At 44.1% G+C, this 19,365-nt stretch overlaps 1 pseudogene; it reads right to left on the bottom strand.

The window, feature by feature from the left end:
* Positions 1-269: 269 nt before the first annotated feature.
* Positions 270-13,185, bottom strand: LOC114619987 (annotated as a pseudogene).
* Between the last annotated feature and the right edge of the window lie 6,180 nt (positions 13,186-19,365).

Here is a 19,365-nt window from a genome sequence, read left to right as displayed (position 1 = left end):
TCTCCTTAGCAGTTGTGGCTGCTTGTAGAACCTTGGAGAGAGGCTTTGTGAAGCCTGTAAATTTCCAGAACTTTTTGACTCCTGTAAGTTGCATCTTATTTCCGAGCCTTAGATTCCCTCCATCCAGGAAGAAATGCTTCAGTTTGGAGGAGAGAACTGTACTACTCACATGTAGTCCAAATTGTCTAACCCAGCTCCAGTATTAGTGAGACAGCACTGAAGACCAGATGATGACAATTCCACCAGCAGATGTGGGGAGGGGTCTGCAATTATCGGTATGAACTGTCAATTTGACAAGAGTCTAGAATCATCCGGTAGATGAACCTCTGGGCATGCATCAACTGAGGTGGGATGACCTTTGGAGTGACATCATTCCCTGGTTGGACGATGTCATTGAGAAAGAGAGCTGAAAAGCAGCAAAAGCATCCTGCACCCACATCTCCCTGCATCCTGATGATGGAGATGACACAACCAGCTGCTTCAAGATATGGCTGCCTTAGTTTGATCTTCATGTAGGTCCCAAACAACTGGAGTGGGGGCTATCCCAAAAGCTGTTGCCTGTAAATGGGTTAAGTTCTTCTAGCTGGGCTGCCTTGTCTGGCTCAGTGGGGGAAGATGCACCTAGCCTTGAAGATTTGATGGGCCAGAGGTGGAGTAGATACCCGGGGGGTGGGGGGAGGTCACCTGTTCAGAGTAGAAGGGGAGGGGTGGAGGAAAGGATTGTGGGAGGGGCGATTGTAAGGGAGCAGTGAGAAGGATATAAAGTGAATAAGTAACATTAAATATTATAAATAAATAAATAAATAATAAATAAATAAGTAAATAAGAAAGATATGGCTGCCTTGACTTCTCTTACATGATGATGAAATGTACCCTCAAACTGTGAGCCAAAATAAACCACCTCTCCCTCAAGTTGCTTCTATTAGGATAGTCTACCACAGCAACAGGAAAAGAAACTAAGACCCTCAGGCCCTCACTGGGGAAGCAAAATATGTTGAAGGTTTTTAGGATTCAAAGTGAGAATTAGAGAGGGTGCAACCAGGGCCAAAGTGAACGGAGGAGGAAACGTCCGGTGAGAGGAGGTGATGAAAGGAAAGAGGAGGAGATTCAGCTAGAGTGGCAGATGCTGTCAGACCAGAATGTTAAGTGGGTTCCGGACTCCAAGATACTCGGGCTTCATAGGGAGTCAGATCCCCAAAATGAGGTATGTGACATAAGCCAGTACAGCCTTTGTCAGAGTAAAAAGAAATGCACCCAAGCCTGAATTACACACACACACACACACACACACACACACACCTGCACCTCATTCTGACTAAATAGTGTTAGTGGCTCTAAGAAAGGTCCAACACCAGTCACTCTTTGAAATTGACAATAAAAGCAGTAATATGTTCCTGTCAGGAGCAAATACACTGGAGCATTTTTCATATTATAGACAGAAGAGTTTGGGGCACGGATCTTTGCCTTTTGCAGTCCCGAGAAAGCAAGGAGCGGGTGTTGAAATTTAGAAAAGGTTGCCCGCATTTATGTATTACCTCTAAGTGGTGGAAAATGAAAACTCCAAAGTTTCATCTTCTTTTGGTTTCCAAGGAGACGAGCGGGTTTATATTCCAGGATTCTATTTCTCTTTAAATAAGAGAAGCAGGTGCACACTTCCCAGTGCAATGTAAAGAAATGCAGCTCATTGCTCAGACAAGAAACTCATGGCTGTGACCAAACACCTGACAGGAGCAATTTAAAGGAGGATTTACTTAGCTCATGGTTTCGGAGAATCTTAGAGTAGCAGTAAAGACGGCTTCGTTCACGGCAGCAGGAGCGTGTGTCTTTACACCACAGTGGGCCAAGAAGTACAGATGGAGGCAGTAATTGGAGGCCAGACTCAGCTCAGGGCTGCCTATTTCATTGATTCTTTTCCCAGTCGTTAAGTATGGTTACTGCTCTTGCAGAGGATTGGAGTTCAGATCGAGGAACTCCCATTAAGTAACGCACAACTTTTGGCTTCAGGAGATCTGGCGCCCTCTTCTGGCCTCCAAAGGTACCTGCACCTACCCACACAGACACACAAACATACATGCAATTCTGTTTAAAGCTTTTTGAAAGCCACAGACAGATTTGAGAGATGGTTCATGGGGGAAGTCCATGCCATGCGAGCATAAGGACCTGAGACCATACTCCAGAGCACACACTTTAAAAAGGTGAGCATGGTGGTCTACACTTGTGACGAACCTCAGCACTAGAAGACAGAGGTTAGCGAAGAAGCCACAAAACATCCCATAAGAATCAACATACCTAGCTTTCTGCAGACCTCTCCCTTTCACCCTTTATGAGCCAAACAATTAAGCATACCACAAAACAATTCCCCCTGCTTTCATTTTCCCTCCCTTACAGTCAACAGCTTGTTACACACTGCTGTAGACTTCATGTCTCACAGTACATTTTGTATATGGTAAGAGCTTAGTAAAATAGTAGGTGAGGATGTCTGCTCAGCAAAAACAGTTCTCACCTCAAGGAGGATAAGCAATCATGTATTATAGGGGATGGAGAGCTGGTTCAACTCTTGGGGCTCTTGCCAGGGACCCAAGTCTGGTTCTCAGCATCTATATCAGGTGATTCATAACCACCTGCACCTCCAGCTCCAGGGGATTCAATACTTCTTTTGGCTTCCACAGGTTCCTGTGCTCACACGCACGCGCACACGCGCGCACACACACACACACAAATAATAACAATTAACTAATTATAAAAATATGCCCAGTTTGGTGGAGCACACATTTAATCCTAGCACATGGGAGGCAGAGGCAGGTGAGGTAGAGCCCCTCACATACACTTCTGTTGTAACTCCAATAAAGTTCCACCACACTGGACTTTAGTGAGGGCATTACTTTGCTCTTGGGATACCTATTTTGGGTGAATTGTGTGTGTGTGTGTGTGTGTGTGTGTGTGTGTGTGTTTTCTTCCCAGAAAAAGACTCACTATATATATATATACATGTGCACACTTACACTCACAAGCACACACACACACACACACACACAGCTGCCACCTGCTGGGGACCAACTGTTAAAACATATGAGCCTATGGATTACATTTTACATTCAAACCATGACACCTTCTCTCTTCTTTGCCCTTCTGGCTCATTTCCGTTCTCCTTATACATTTTAACAGATTTCTTACAGAAAAGTAATGCCACCTTTTCCCTCTGCCTACTCCACAGCAGCAACAAAGGGCTCCTTTGGTTTCTTCATTGTAATCTCAGATTCCCCTAAGGGAAAGCATGTTCAACTGCCAGATCTTGGTCACACCCAGGATTCCTACTGAGGACATGAAATGAAGCACTCGGTTCTCCCTGGTCTGCTGTGAACTTGGTCTGGAGATCACAGAAGCCAGTCAAGTTGTCCCTAGAATTTGAGATCCGTGTTCATAAACATTGCACAGTAAATAAATTCACTAAATGTAGAGTCGTTTTTTTTCCAGAAGACTATAGGAAACATCAGAGAGTCAGTCAACGGATCTGCCAAAGGGAAGGAAGAAAAAGCTTGCTGGGAAGGAGGATAGGGAAGAGTGTTCTAGCAGTCTAGGTGGATACAACTGAGGCAGAAGCTTTGAGATCTAACAGCATGATGTGTCAAACAGAATATAAAAAGTTTCTTTCATGTATTTATGTGTGTGTGTGTGTGTGTGTGTGTACATGGGTGTGTATGTGTATGGTGTGTGTATGTGCTGTGTATGGGTGTGGTGTTAGGGAAGTGCATGTGTGTGTGCACGTGTGTGTGTGTGTGTGTGAGAGAGAGAGAGAGAGAGAGAAAGAGAGAGAGAGAGACAGAGAGAGAGAGAGACAGAGAGAGAGAGAGACAGAGAGAGAGAGAGACAGAGAGAGACAGAGAGAGAGAGAGTATGTTCCTGTATGTGTACATGTTTGTTTGGCAGGACCAAACTCAGGTCATCGGGCTTCACAACAGAAGCTTCTATTCACTTAGCCATCTTGCCAGTTCTCTTTGTGTTTTTTGTCCAGCTCTCTTTGTTTGTTTTGGAGGTAGAATTTCATGCTAGGATCAAAGGCACACATCACCATGCCCAATTCATGCATTGCTGGGGATCAAACACAAGAATTTTTGCATGCTACACAAACACGCTACCAACTGAGCCATATCCACAGTTCTAGAATTTGTTTGCTTGCTTGTTTTTACTTGTTACTCTTCTCATGAAAATTCATCTATATTTCAGATCTAGAGTTCAGAGAACCCAAGACAAAGCCTCTCTGTCACTCCTCCTTACCTGGATCAAGACTTGGGAGAATTTTATATTTACGATGGTTTGGAGGGACTGGAGAGATGGCTCAGTGGTTAAGAGCTTCTACTGTGCTTGCAGAAGAATGGAATTCAGTTCCCAGCACTCACATCCAATGACACATAACGACTTTGTAACTCCAGCTCCAGGGGGTCCCACACCCTCCTCCAGTTTCCCCAGGCACTCAAACATATGTACACATACCCACGCCAATACACATGATTTTTTTAATCAATAAAATAAATCTTAAAAAAAATAAAATGTTTTCTGCTCTCCTTGACTAATAAATTTGAGGTGAAAGGAATGTTCGCTATTACTCTGAGTGATTAGACCTGGAAACAGCATTTCCTTTGACTTTCCCTTCCTTCGGTCCATTTTTTTTTCCAAGGGGAAAGCAAGCATGAGATAAATCTCCCAGCCCTTCTCCCAACACCCACATAACAAATCTCACTTAAGGCAGATTTAAAATGCAGTATTGTGGAGTGGTACCTATTACTCGCGACAGCATGATGCTCTTCTCCACAAGTCTGGTCACCATTATATATAATTTATGAATCCAGCCCAGAGACAAGCTACGGAGAAAATGAACACAGACTCCAGTGTCTGTGGTAATGAAATCGCTTTCTGGTTTCATGTCCCTCTCAGTTCAGTGTCTCATTTCCATTTCCCCATTTCTTCCCAAATTTGTTACCAAAGTGACGGACGTTCCGATTTACCATGTCTTTTCCTCATCTCTTCCCCTGGCTTCCTCCCCTGCAATCTAGTAAATGCTGTGGCCTTTTGCTGGGCCATGCACTTATTTTCCAATTACCATGGGTAAACAGGGATAAACCCACAACTAAATTGAAGCTCTCGACCCTTTGGATCAGATCTTCTGCAAATTTTCCACAATTGAGACATAAACATCAAAAGCTGTCATCTATTTAAATGACAAGTATAGGGGGAAAATAATAATGATCTTTTTGTGCAAAGAGCGATTTCTGTGGAGACATCGTCACCCCAAAGCGACTTGGTGTTCCAAAAAGACACATTTCCAGGTCTGTCAGAGTGGCGCTGTCATTTGTTTTCCTTGAGAGCGACTGCCCATCAAACCTCCATTAGCAGGTTGGAACCGTGTTTAGGAACCCGACAGGTAGTATTCAGAGGGTTAATGACTGCTGATTTATGAATACTGAGTGGCATTTTGGCAATTGGAGTCACAGTGATGGCTGGGGCTGCAGCCAACACTCTCCACCATTCAAGCAGGAGCAATCATTCAAAGCTGGTTAAATGGTTCTGATTTATGACCTTCACTTTCCAGGATCCACTCGATTTGCTCTTTTGGTGTGTAAATTCCAAAACTGCAATTCCCCTGCACCCCCAGAGAATCCATTTAAGTCAACATTATACATGCACCAAGGACAGGGGAATTCTCCCCTCTCTTATTTCACTCATTAAATTTGCTCAGCACATCCTGCAATTAAAATTTCATATAGATTTCTTCTTATGATTGACATTTGGCCTTGATGAAACAAGTTTAGATTTGGCCTCTCTAAAGATTTGTGGGGGGAGGGTTTCCTGGATGGTATTTCCAGGGAGATCAGGAGGTGCTAATACTCTCATTAGCATTTTGAGCTGACTAAACTGTAAAGGGCTGGTTCTACTTCCAAATGAAAGACACTTGGGATCCAGGCCAAGAACAAGAAACAGACCCAATCAGCTTTGAACGCTATGCTTGCTTAGTTCAACAATATGAAAGGAAGACACTCACCAGCTATTAGAGCACGCAGAAATCTTCGTAGATCTTGTAGATCAGAAATTCTGTGTTTCAGCAATAGACCTGATACCCAAAAGTAACAGGGCTTCCCCAGCATGGCAGAGACACGGCCATTCAGAAACTTCTTCCTTCTAAATGTTGCCTAGGAGCTTTACCAAGTGACCATATGACCAGATCCTGCCATGGGAAAGGGATAGCTAGATTGGAGGAGCCTCATTTGACAAAGGTAGCAATATCAATGAAGTTAACAAAAGATACGCCTTATAAGCATAAGGCTCTAAGTTCATTTTCAGAATATATACAAAAACAAAAAGCCAAGTGTGGTGGGATGTATGTGTAACCCAGTGTTAGGGAGGCAGAGAGAGGTAGGTCCCTGGGGCTCACTGGCTAATCAGCCTAGGCTACATGGTAAATTTCAAGCCAGTGAGAGACCCTGTCTCAATAAAACAATTAGATGACACTTAGAGGAATAATAGCTAAGACTCTCACCTGACCTCCACACACATACACATGTCTATGTACCTGCATACCCTAGACCTTCCATGTTATAAAATTTCCAATTAAAATTGGATAAGGCCAAGACTCGGGAAGTGGTCCAGCATCTATGAGTATGGATTGCTCTTGCAGAGGACACAAGTTTAAATCCCAGTATCCACACCAGATGGCACACAACCACCTGTAGCTACAGCTCCAAGGAATGTGATGCCCTCTGCTGGACTCCTTGGGCAACGACACTCACATGCACATATACCCATCCATAGACACACATACGTATAAATATTCCGAAACTTCTTCCTTCTAAATGTTGCATAGGAGTTTTGCTAGGAGACCAGATCTTGCCACTTGAAGCATTAAATAAATAAAATAAGTCTTTTAAAATTAAACATGTCCAATTTTAGGCTAGTTACATGATGCCATAAATGTCATGAGATGCCCACTTTTGACTCTTGACAGCACTAAAAGGACTGAAGGATTGGCTCAATCAGGAAAGTGCTTGTCATGCAAGTATAAGAACATGAGTTCAGATCCTTAGAACCCATATAACACAAGCAAGACACAACCATGCATGTCTAAATCCCAGAGCTAAATAGCTCAGAGGTAGAGTTCCTGCTTCAAACTGCTCAGCTATATGTTGAGTATATGGCTCATTGGTAAATCACCTGCCTAGAATCCCCCAGTGATGGGTTGGAAGCGTGGCTCTGTGGTAGAGCTCTTGCCTAGAATCCCCCAGTGAGTAGCTGGGGGCGTGGCTCAGTGGTAGGGCACCTGCCTAGAATTCCCCAGTGAGGGGCTGGGGTGTGGCTCATTGGTGGAAAACTCATGTAGCATGTCCAAGGCCCTGGATTTCAACCCCAACACTGCAAATCTATAAAAGGGAAAAAGGTAAAGACAATGGTAATAGTTGGGACCTGAGATTTTCCCTGCCTGGATTTCTCTAATGCCTGCCAGACCTTTGGAAAGAGAAGGCGGACTTGGAGAGACTTGGAGAGTGAGAGGAGGTGGTGAAAGATAGAAGGAAGAAAAGGAAGGAAGGAAGGAAGGAAGAAAGGAAGGAAGGAAGGAAATAGATAAAACTTATTCTCAAATTAGAGTTTTTAAAACTGTAAAATAGGAATCAATCTCCATGTCTGTCACAGGTTTCATGGAAGAGTTCAGTAACATAGGACATGAGATGGTGCCTCCCACCCAGAAGCCATGTGAATATCTCTCAGGAATCAGGAACTGAATCTGGAAGGTTTTCCCAGTATGGAATAAGACCCTCCTCCTAGCTGCCTACAGATGGCAGTCTCTCTCCTCCTGGTTTCCTTCCTATCAAGGTGTGAAAAATCATGGGTATCTCTCCTTTGAACTGCAGGCTTGCCTAAAATGGCTCTCCTAACCTCAGAGCCAAGTTGGAGACAAAACAGCATCTGACTTGCCCATTTTCATCCTGATTGGCCCAGGCTCAATCAAAAGCCTCCTTTGGCACGCATTCTGTTCCATAGTTAGCCAATAGGCTTCAGTAACTCATGACCAACTGTTGTTTATCATGTGGATTCCAAATTCCAGGCAGAACTACACTGAGGACTTGTGATTTTTTTTTTTTTTATTTCAACAGGCAAAAATCCCATTGGGCAGGCAAGCACATTAGGATTTTCTAGCACTGCAGGTGGAGGAGTATGGTTGCCCAAGAAATGAGTTCTCTGCCTGGCACAGGAATCATGAGCTCATCCACTCTAAACCAACGCCAGATCCAAGCAAGTAAAGGCAATGAATTCTACTGGGGCATTTTGCCTCTGTGTCTGTTGCCTCTCATGGCATTGGCTTACCTTCTATATCACCAAGTATGGTGGTTTGAATATGCTTGGCCCAGAAAGCTGCACTATTAAGAGGTGTGTCAACGTTGGAGAAGGTGTGGTCTTAATGGTGGAAATGTGTCACTGTGGGTGTGACCTTTGAGGTCCTATTCTCAAGCTCTGCCCAGTATGGAATGAAACTCTCCTCCTAGGTGCCTGCAGATGACAATCTCTCTCCTCCTGGTTGCCTTCAGATCAAGATGTAGAACTCCTGTCTCCTCCAGCACCATGTCTGCCTACATGCTGCCATAATTTTCATCAGGATGATAACAGACTGAACCTCTGAAACTGTAAGACAGTCCTAATTAAATGTTTTCCTTTATAAGAGTTGACTTGGTCATGATGTCTTGTAAGTTGTATGAGCTTTCCCCCTCCTTACAGGAAGGACCGTTTCCATTCAGAGGAAATAGCTACACAATGTTGCTTAATTTGGCAAGAAGACAGATCTATAAGCAGATCGATGAAAGAAGGCACCATAGACACACAGACCTGACAAAGACCAACTAGTTGTCTGGTGAGGTAGTAATCAAACCTGCCTCATGAAAGAAGCTCACAGGAGATTTCCTAAGAAGGGATCACTTAAGTTGAGTGAAGACTCATGAAACAGTCATGGGAAGCAAAGGCATTGATGTGGTACAACATTATGGTACTATGACAGTTGATAACCATTGTTGGTGCGAAAGGAGCTTATGTGTGAGAAAAGACTGGAAAGGGTGGCTAGAGGGCAGTTTGAGCTACTCACACCATGTTTTGTTTTTCAGCTTCTAGGAACTTTATTTTCCTTCCCCTTTTTTTCCTTTGACCAGATGTTGGCAGAGGGGCCACTCAGTGGTAGCTACAACCCACTCGATGGTCTGTACCTCCCATAGAAGCTGCTTACCAGTCCTCAGTGGCTGGCTGAGCACTCCAGTCTTCTGTAGGGAACTGCTGGATGGGCGCAGAGGGTACTTGCATACCCTCAGATCAGTCGGCCACCTCAGGCTGAGCAGCAGTGAACTTAGAAGCTGGTGCAGTCCATTCGTCCTAAAATGCCTCTTTGGTCACAGTCTTCTCAACACCAGCTTGCTCCTCCTTCTCAATCTCCTCTGGGACTCTGTAGAAGTAAAGATCAGGCAGCACCTCCCATGGATGCTCACAGGAGATTGTACCTCATATGTGCAGTATGTTCTAGGGCAGCATCCACCACATCAGACCTACTGAGTTCCCTTGTTGCATGGAATGGTAATACCCACATAGCCCAAGGGAAAGTGTTACACAGAGCAATGGTAGACAGGTTGATATAAGAGGCCTCTGTGAGGGGCTGGTAGTCAACCTTGGGATCAGCCAACACTAGAAGCCATAGCTCCTGACTGCTTAGATTTGGTTAGTGACAGTCCCAGGTATAAAGCAGCCAGCAACTGAAGTGGCTCCAGTTCACGTGAGTGAACTTCAGTACATCCTACTGGTCAGTGTTCTGGGAGGAGATGACACTGTGAGCTCTAAGCCTCCCCCAGGTCCTCTTCAGATTTATGACGTAGATCCAGTCACTCTTCCTTCTGTAAGTGTACTGCTCCATCTGAAAGTCAAGGTTGGTGCCACTGAAGTGGGTTCCTGCAGCAAGGAATTTGAAAACACTACCCTCCTTTAAGTGTAGATCATCAAGGGCTCAGGATATTGTATAAGTTTCCCTTTAAGTTATGGTGGGAATCAAGAACAACGCCATATGGACCTATCCCTGGGCAGCATGGAAAGCAACTTGTACCATGGTTAAAAGGATTGGTATCAGCTCAAAACCCCCAGCACCAAGTTCTCAGCACAAAGCAGATTTATTCATCCCAGAGAGTCAGAGGGCAGGGAATAAGAGACAGACAGGAGATAGAGGACTAGGGAGAAGAGGAAGGGAACAAGGGAGAGGGAAGGTATATTTGTCCCCTGGAATGGGAGCCCAACAGACTGCCTCTGGATAGAGAGGAGACAGACATGGCCCATAGGAAAATGACAGTTTATAAAGGTAAAAGGGTAAACCCTGTGTTTGGATGAGTTGTTTTCATTTTAATTGGGCATGTTGGTTAAGTGAGCCAAAGGGGGCTTTTGAATACTAGACTTTAGCACTTTGACAGCTGGATCTTGGTAGTCAGCCTTGGGAGGATAAAGTAGCCAAATAAAGGAATGGACATTTAAGGCTAGTTTTAGGAATGTAATTTAACTTTTAGCAAGGAAGGGCTAATGGAAGACAAGGGCTAGGCCTGCCAGAGGCATGGTTTCCATGCTCAGGCTGGCTAGAATCCCTTCACTGTTCCTCTAAACAACAAAGCTTTAAGCCTGTCATCCAAAAACTAAGGAAACTGTGTGATGTATTTCAGGAAACACACACATAGAAAAGGCATCACAGGGACAGACACATCGTCAGGCATGGGGTCAGGAGAAGATGTCAGTCTTTGTGTATGTTTTACTCCCTTATAAGGAGAAAAGATGCAGATATGACGCAAGTACCAGAAGCCAATCACCTAGACCTCACCACTGTCTGAAAAAAAGTAATAAGCAAAGAAAATAAGTCCTGGGATGCACCTTCAGGGTTTACAGGGGGGAAACATTCACTATCACAGCCACTCAGAACCCATCAGTGTTGTCTGTAAAGAAATCTTAGTAGTGGCTTGAGTCATATGGAAATAGTCATTGCTACCCCATTTGGTAAACTTTAGGAACAAACTTGGTCCATCAAGCTCTGTGGTACTACATAGGCTTTATTTCCTACACAGATGCGATAAAGGGAATGATACAATGTCAGGGTGGGAGAGATGATTTAGGCAGTAAAGGGGTTGCTCTGTACACATAAGGACCAGGGCTCAGGACCTCAGCACCCACATCAAAAGCCTGGTGCACTGCCATGTGTCTATAATCCTAACACTTGGGGAGGGGCAGACAAGAAGATTCTTGGCACTGGCTAGCCAGCTGCTCTTGTCAAAGTAGTGAGTTCCAGGTTCCGTGAAAAACTGTCTCATAAAATGAAGTGAGTATGGATAATGCTACCCAACATCAACCTCTGACCATTAAATGCAAGTGCAATGTGTACACCCACATGCATACATGTGCATACATGAAAACCTGTATCATACACACTTATGTGTGTGTACATACATATATATGTATACGTGAATGTATATGTATTTCTCTGGAGTCTGCACTTGGCCTGAGCTCATTCCCTCAATCCATCCAGCTTCTATATGAACGCTTGTTAGAATCTTGGTATGAATTGTAGAATACCAAATGCTTGTTGACATTCCAGGATGGAAATGGCGGGAGAAGCAAAGAGATAGGTTCTGTGACAGCAGCAAAATTTCTGTGAGAGGGACAATGACAATGTTCAGGATGGACCACATGGGCTTGTCTACATAGAGGATGAAGAAAGAACATTACAAGCTAAACACCTAGCCCAGGCAACATGGACACATCCTGCCTCCAAATAAAATAAAAACTAAAGAGGGACTAAGAGGATAACTCAGTGCTAGAGCACTTACTTACAATTCAGTGGTAGAGCACCTGCCTAGAGTCCCCCAGTGAGGGGCTGGGGGCGTGGCTCAGTGGTAGAGCACCTGCCTAGAGTCCCCCAGTGAGGGGCTGGGGGCGTGGCTCAGTGGTAGAGTCCCTGCCTAGAATCCCCCAGTGAGGGGCTGGGGGCGTGGCTCAGTGGTAGGGCTCTCACCTAGAATCCTCCAGTGAGGGGCTGGGGTGTGGCTCAGTGGTAGAGCACCTGCCTAGAATCCCCCAGTGAGGGGCTGGGAGCGTGGCTCTGTGGTAGAGTCCCTGCCTAGAATCCCCCAGTGAGGGGCTGGGGGCGTGGCTCAGTGGTAGAGCTCTCACCTAGAATCCCCCAGTGAGGGGCTGGGGGCGTGGCTCAGTGGGAGAGCCCCTGCCTAGAATCCTCCAGTAAGGGGCTGGGGGTGTGGCTCAGTGGTAGAGCTCCTGCCTAGAATCCCCCAGTGAGGGGCTGTGGGTGTGGCTCAATGATAGAACTCCTGCCTAGAATCTACCAATGAGTGGCTAGGGGCATGGCTCAACAGTAAAGCACTTGCCTAATATACACAAGACCCTAGATTCAATTTTCAGAACAGCAACAACAAAAGAAACCAAAGAAAAGGCTCCAGCCAATATTTTTACACCCAGATTCAGAGCAGCATTATTCACAAGAGTCAAAAGATGGAAGCAACCCAAGTACCACACACGGATGAATGGATAAATACATATGCAAAAGGTAATCTATCCATACACAGGAATAGCATTCATTCATACAAATGAATGAAATTCTGATGTACTATGCAATATGGACAAGGCTTGCACAGATGCTCAATGAAGCAAGTCAGGCACAAAAGAACTGCCTCATCCTTCTATTTATATGTGCTATCTAGAAAATAAAATCCATACAGAATGAAAGCTGACATTCCCGGGGGCTGAGGGAGAACTGGAAGTCATTGCCAAGTGAATGCCAAGTTTCTGTTTGGGGTGATGAGGAAATTTGGAACTGGATAATGGTTTCAGTTGTTCAACATTGTACATGTATTAAATATCATTGAATCATAATTAAAATGGTGTGTTTGACAAATGTTATCTATATTTTAGTATAATTTTTTTTAAGTCAGAACAAAATTATCAGGAATTGGTGGACAGTGGCTGTGCTTGTTTCTTTTCTCATTGCTATGGCAAATTCATAACACAAAGCAACATATGGAAGGAAGACTTTATCGCAGCTCACAACCTGATGGTGCATATAGTTTATCATGATGAAGAAGGTGTAGAGGCAGGACTGGGAGGTGGCTGGTCTCACCGCATCCCCAATCGGGAAGCATAGAGCAATGGATCCTGGTACTCAGTTTGCTTTCTCCTCTTTCTTCAGTCTAGGACCTCAGCTCATGGGATGATGCTGTCAACAGTGGCAGGTCTTTCTACCTCAGTTTAGTCTCTCAGGAAACACCATTACAAATGTCCTCAATAGAATGTCTGTCTGTACTGAAGAGATGGCTCAGCAGTAAAGGAACACTGGCTGTTCTTCCAGAGGTCCTGATTCCAATTCCAGCACCCATGTGGAAGCTCACAGCTCTGCATAAGTGTAGCCCTGTGGGAGCCAATGCCCTCTTATGGTGTACAAAAATGCAGATGAGACACCTATCTACGTAAATAAATCTTTTTTGAAGGTGTATCTCCTATGTGATGCTAAATGCAGTCAAATAGACAACGAAGATTAACCATCACAATAACATTGGCAATAATAGACTCTAAGCACTGAGTGTTAAAAATAAATAAGCAAAGCCAGACACGATGTCCCATACTTGTAGACAGAACTGGAGAGGCTAATACAGGAGGACTGTGCATTGAAGGCTGGACTATACAGAATTATTCTGCCTCAAAAAATAAAATACACACTTATATGCATTATATTATAGGTATATCTTGCATAATATATATACATGCATATAAAGACCATATCTCAAAACTTTAGATAGGATAGATAGATAGATAGATAGATAGATAGATAGATAGATGGATGGATGGATAGATAGATAGATAGATTATAATGACCCTCCTTTAAAAAAATAAAACAACTTTCTCTCAAAAGGATGGGGAAAGTGGTTCCCAATCACCTGTATCTCTAGCCCCAAAAGATCTGATGCCCTCTTCTAGCCTTCTTAGGTACCCCACACATATCACACACACGAACACAGGCACACACACATGCACATGCACACACACACATAGCGAGTAAAGAAGGGCTTCTGGGAAGAGGTACCAACTGGAGGTGCTATTAACAGTGTTAATTTATGCAAACAGGAAAAGAATAAAAAGAATATCAAGAATATCAGATACTATTATTAATATCAAATAATATTCATGATATTCTGAAACAAGAATATCACAGAATTGCTTTCCCTTGTCTGATACTTGATAGAATTCAATGAGATATTGTCACAGTTTGAGATGTCTCCTGTGAACCTCCTATCTTGTACACTTGGTCTCCAGATTGTACCACTGCACTGAAGACTGTAGAATCCTTAGGAAGTAGGGCCTGTCTGTTGGAAGAAGGTCACCAAGAGGGAGTCCTTGAATGTCCTTTCAGCTCTGGTTCCATGCCAGCTCCTTCTCTTCCTAGTCTACCGCCATGTAATGAGTCTCTGTATGATGGATGCCCTCTGCCAGGAATTATATATTTTCTCCACCATGTTAGGGCTGGACAATGAACTCAGGTCCTCTGGAAGAACAGAAACCACTCATACAGACACACATGCATAAGCTACTGAACCACAGGTGTTCTTCTAGTGTCCAACATGGATTTCTTCCTGCCCTTTCCTCTTTACTTTCCCTCCTCCCTCTCAGAATAAGAACCAACCACACCCTATAAGGAGTGAATTTACCATTCTCACCACCCAGTCAAAATCTAGAAGGTGCAGCTCTGCTTCCTCTCCCAGAAGACCACCCCCTTAACCCTAACCCCTGCCCACTTCCCTGAGCCAAGACCAATCTTGAGGACTGAATCCTACCGCACTCCTGAGCTCTCCCACTATTCTAAGAACACAGTTGTTTGCTGCTTTGAAAAATGTCACACTTTAGGATCCCTGAAATATTCTATGGTCCCCTAATCCTCTGTAATGTCCTGTGCACATGAGTTTTGTGTGAGTGTCTATGTGCGTGCACATTTGTGTGGGCGTGCAAATGTGTATGTGCATGTGTGTGCCCATGCTTGGGAGGCCAGAAGATAACATCAATTGTCGTTCCTCCAATGCCATCCACTGTTTTGTGTGTTTGTTTGTTTGTTTGTTTGTTTTGAAGCAAGTACTCTTACTGGCCTGGAACTTGATAAGTAAGCTTGTACTGACTGACCAGTAAGCCTCAGGAATCTGCCTTACTCCACCTTTCTGACCCAAGTGTACACCACCATGCCTAGCTCTTTTTTACACAGTCTCTGGGGGATTGAACTCAGGTCCTCACACTTGCAAAGCAAGTGTTTTACTGACCCAGCTATTTGGCCAGCCCCACAAGAGCCCTATGATCAAATAGTGTAGGGAAAGGTAGTGTTGACTCACACCCTACACAAAAGCTCATTAAATGCATCGAGAAGCCCAGCAATGTTTAACTTTGCTTTACCCAGTGTGCTTTGCAAAATTATCTGTCCTGTGCACCTACTACAACTGATTAACACTAGTTAATATCTGCCTACACCTGTACTTTCATGCTCCTTGGGTAAGAAACTATGGCCATAATAGATTCACAAGCAAATCCTTGTCTTCCCCAGAATGTAGGCTCATGGAGGGCAAAGTCTACATTTGCAATTTCTTTCAGCCTATCCCTCCACAACGCCATGCACAGCACCTGACAGTACCTCCTGATGGATCCTGTTGCCTTGACAACCAGCTCAGAGTTGCTATTTCAGGACATTCTCTCCATCCTTGGAGCCCCGGGAAAGCAACGAATGCCATAAGGCATTAGTCTGAGAGTGCAGCCTCTTCCACAAAGTGGCGATAATAATGTCCCGAGCCTCTCATCAGCCAGGGCTCCCTGAGACAGGATGGAGAGGCTGCTAGTGACAGATCACCAAAGCCAATCTCAAGAGCAGGATGCTAACAGCAACTGCTCAATTCTCTTTTATTTTTCCAGCTAATTTGGTAGGTGGGAAGTGACAGTGAATTGTTTACAGCCTCCCCTCTTAGAGGTAATATGACCCCTCCAGTCTCTGTCAAGGCACCTCTTTTGTCATTGTCAACAGCTCCTCTATGCTGAAGAGCTCTTTATGGAGATGCCAAAGCCCAAGGGTGTCCTGTCTGAGGGCCTCTAATTATAAGGAGAGTGCATTTCCACCTGGTCCCGGGAAAGAGTGGGGGGGATAAGGATTCCTCCCTCTCAGACAGCTAAATAACAATGACTGCTTCCTATTCTGGTCCAGGAGATGCCTTTTCCTTGGTCTATAGTGAGCCCAGGAGTCCTGCTAGGGATAAAGAGAATCCTTCAAAACACCAATTTGTGGCTGGAGGGATGACTTGGCTTGTACTGCTCTTTTAGAGGACCTGAATTTGATTCCCAACAACTACATGGTGGTTCATTGTCACCTATAACTTCAGATCCATGGAATCTGATGCCCTCTTCTGGACTCTGCAGGCACCAGCATTGGCACAGACATATACCCACATACAGTTATACATAATTTTAAATATATGCATATATTTATACATATACATATATAATACATATACACCCACACATATAAGTGTGTGTGTGTGTGTGTGTGTGTGTGTGTGTGTATGTGTATGTGTGTCTTCCAGAAGACCTGAGTTCCGTACTCAGCTCCCAGTACCCAGGGAAACACAATGCCTCTGGCCTCCACAGGCACCTCCACACATGTGCACACACCCACACTCAGACACATACACATAATTTTAAAATAATAAAAAATAAATATCTTTAAATAATAAATAATTTTTAATGGATGCCAATCTTTTTTATTGCCTAGGAGTAAAAAGGTATCTGTGGACCAATTTGAGGCAGGCAAGGATAAGAGCTAGTTTAGGAAGCTGACACTGTGCTTGGCATGAGCTATACACAAACCTTGCATCTATCTGTTAATGCACTTGGTAGCTTGAGATCCTTATCTGCCTGCACTATGCAAACACACCTCCTTCTGAACAATGCATTAAGCAACCTGTGAGCAACCTAGGATGCCTACTCACATTAAGCCAAATGCACACCCTTCTCAGGACAATGCAATAAGTTTCTCTTCCCCTTAGCAGCCATTAAACTTAAACAGACTCTATTCAATTGTATTCCAGTTTGGCAGGTATGGAAGCTGGGGGTGATAATTCTGCCTAGACTGGTTTGGAGTGGTGTGTGCAATAAAACAAACTATGTTCTCTAAGTGAACATTTAGAGAGAACCTCCTATTTACCATCTTATGCCTATTCAGAATTGGGCATGCATGTGATTAAAAGCAGATGCATCATGGGAAAGTATGTAAGCACGCACAGTGAGCAAAGGTTTATGTAAGCCAAGTCTGTCAATCAAAACAGAGACTCCTGCCCTAGGGTAGAACCTGTTCTGGTTATTTTGCTAGGTGGCCATGCTGTTCAAGTGCTTTCTAAATATTTATGTTTATACCCATAGACCTTGGCTGCACAAACCTTGCTCTGAGAATCTTTTTCCATCAGACAACAGTCATCGGAAAGTTACATCATTCATCAGAGTGCTGAAAAGAGAAGATTGAGTGTCTGCCCCAAATGGGAGCTCTATGTCAGATCCCATACACCCCACTAATACTAAGAGAACATCCTGGAAGAAGCATGAGAATGAATACAATATGCACCAGAGGATGAGGAGGAAAGCTTGGAATTGCTTTTCAGGTCATGGTGCAGCTATCTCACTATCCCAGTCATGAGCTCACAGCATCTGTGCTTATCTGTATAGATCAAGCCAGCCAAAATGCTGGCACAGAAGGAGAGGTGATCTCTAGGACCTACACCTTTCTGATGAGCTACTGGGAATTGGTAGCTACTTGGGGGAAGGGGAATTCTTGATTGAAGCCCCTAAACTCCAATCAGAGCCCTTGAGTATCCTTACTGATGTGTCCCGCTGTCATTATTGATAATGGATCTGACTTGTCCTACCATTTTAAATAAAATTACTCTATTTGTTGTTGTTTGTTTGATTGGCTGGTTGGTTGGTTTTTTAATGTACATAAGTGTTTTGCCCGCATGTGTGTACCACATGCATGCAGTGCCCACAGAGGCCCAAGGAGGGCATCAAATCCCCTGTAACTGAAGTTAGAGAGAGTTGTGAGCTGCCACATGGTTGCTAGAAATCTAATCTGAGTCCTCTGGAAGAGCAACCAGGGGGCTTCACCACTCAGCCATCTCTCCAGCCCCTACTCTACTACTTTGGCAAATCTATATGAGCCTTTCTTTCAATTCCTTGGAAACACATAACTCAGACCCTGACCTTGACCACCCATAACAGTTGGCTAGAAACAGCAGACAGGCTGCACCCAAGAACAGATATGTAACATTAGAGACTGACACATATCCAAGCTTCTGTTTACTTCTGTGGCCTTCCCTTCACTGTGATGCCACAAGATATACATGTTCCTGTTAACCACTGCTCCATAACAGACTATCCATGACATGAAGTCTTGCAGTGGTTTAAATATGATTTGTACCTCTCCTTCAAATGAACTTCATGTCCTAGGAGCTTCCTCAAACTGTAGAAATTTTAAGAAGTGGGGCATAACCAGCCTTGGTAGTAATCACCTAGAATCCCAGCACCTGGAAGTCTGAGGAGAAAGACTCAGAGTTCAAGGGTTTGAGGATAGCCTAGGCTATGTAGCATGCTTCATGCCAGCCTGAGCTACCAAGAGAAATTTTATCAGATAGATAGATAGATAGATAGATAGATAGATAGATAGATAGATAGATAGATAATAAAAAAGATGAGCTAGAGAGATGCCTAATTAAACAAATTCTCAAAACTCAAAGTGGCATTATTGTTAGGTTGAATTCAAACAAGATTTTTATCTAAGGGCCTTGACGCCTTTGTGCATGGGCCTCCCCACAAGGCTGCTTGGATTTCTTCATTGCCTGTAGGCTCAGGGCATTCCAAGCACCTTGCTAGCAAGAAGTGAAAATTGAAATTCTCTTAAGACTTGCACCCAGAGGCAAGTACAAGATCCCGTCTACATTTCCACTGTCCCATCAGTCACTGCACCCTCTTCATACAAGGAGGGTTCCCACAGTTCCCATATTTCAGTGAGAAAGTTTCAAAGAAAATGAGGTCATCCTTTATCTACTAATTCCCAACCCTCTAGAGAATGGAATGGAGAGGTATCATTGATGAAGAACCCACTTTGGACCATGCTCCATGGTCACTCTAAACATAACACTTATTTCTAACAATGATGGTGCCTGTAGAGGTTTTGGGTTGGCTGAGTTTAGGTTGGGTTGGCTGGGGTTGGGTTGGGTTAGGTTGGCTGGGGTTGGG

This window comes from Grammomys surdaster, unplaced genomic scaffold (assembly GCF_004785775.1).
Source record: "Grammomys surdaster isolate TR1022 unplaced genomic scaffold, NIH_TR_1.0 166, whole genome shotgun sequence".
NCBI lineage: Eukaryota > Metazoa > Chordata > Mammalia > Rodentia > Muridae > Grammomys > Grammomys surdaster.
The sequence above is the reverse complement of the archived record's forward strand: the minus strand, read 5'-3'. Positions and strand labels throughout refer to the sequence as shown.